Source organism: Castor canadensis, chromosome 15, assembly GCF_047511655.1.
Source record: "Castor canadensis chromosome 15, mCasCan1.hap1v2, whole genome shotgun sequence".
NCBI lineage: Eukaryota > Metazoa > Chordata > Mammalia > Rodentia > Castoridae > Castor > Castor canadensis.
The window spans coordinates 66,232,468-66,233,281 of NC_133400.1; the positions used below are offsets into that span (position 1 = coordinate 66,232,468).

The window sequence follows — 814 nt, forward strand, 5'->3', positions numbered from 1 at the left end:
CTTTTTGGAGGTGTCTTTGCCTGGTTTTGGGATATGTGAAATACTGGCTTCATAAAATGTGTTAGGCAGTTTTCCTTCCCTTTCTATTTTGTGGAACAGTTTAAGGAGGGTTGGTATCAGTTCGTCTTTAAAGGTCTGATAGAATTCAGCAGAGAATCCATCAGGTCCTGGACTTTTCTTTTTAGGGAGACTCTTGATTGCTGCTTCAATTTCATTTTGTGTTATAGGTCTATTCAGGTGATTCATGTCCTCTTGATTCAGTTTTTTTTTTTTTAAATATGGAATGCTTCACGAATTTGCGTGTCATCCTTGTGCAAGGGCCATGCTAATCTTCTCTGAATCGTTCCAATTTTAGTATATGTGCTGCCAAAGTGAACACTTGGTTCAGTTTTGGATGATCATAAGTATCTAGAAATCTGTCCATTTCTTTAAGATTTTTCAAATTTATTTGAATATAGGTTCTCAAAGTAGTCTCTGATGATTTCTTGGGCTTCCATGGTGTTTGTTGTTATCTCCCCTTTTGCATTCCTGATTCCAGGGGTCTATCGATCTTGTTTGTTTTTTTCAAAGAACCAACTTTTTGTTTCATTAATTATTTGTATGGTTTTTTTGGTTTATATTTCATTGATTTCAGCTCTTATTTTTATTATTTCTCTCCTATTTGTTTTGGGATTTGTTTGTTCTTGTTTTTCTAGGAGTTTGAGATGTATCATTAGGTCATTGATTTGGGATCTTTCAGTCTTTTTAATATTTGCACTCATGGCTATAAACTTTCCTCTCAAGACTGCCTTAGCTGTGTCCCATAGGTTCTTTG

At 35.0% G+C, this 814-nt stretch overlaps 1 non-coding gene across 1 annotated transcript; it reads right to left on the reverse strand.

Moving 5' to 3' along the window:
• Positions 1 to 272: 272 nt before the first annotated feature.
• On the reverse strand, positions 273 to 379 carry LOC141417626 (U6 spliceosomal RNA). Its single transcript, XR_012442278.1, has one exon. It is a non-coding gene; the product is annotated as a U6 spliceosomal RNA (small nuclear RNA).
• Between the last annotated feature and the right edge of the window lie 435 nt (positions 380 to 814).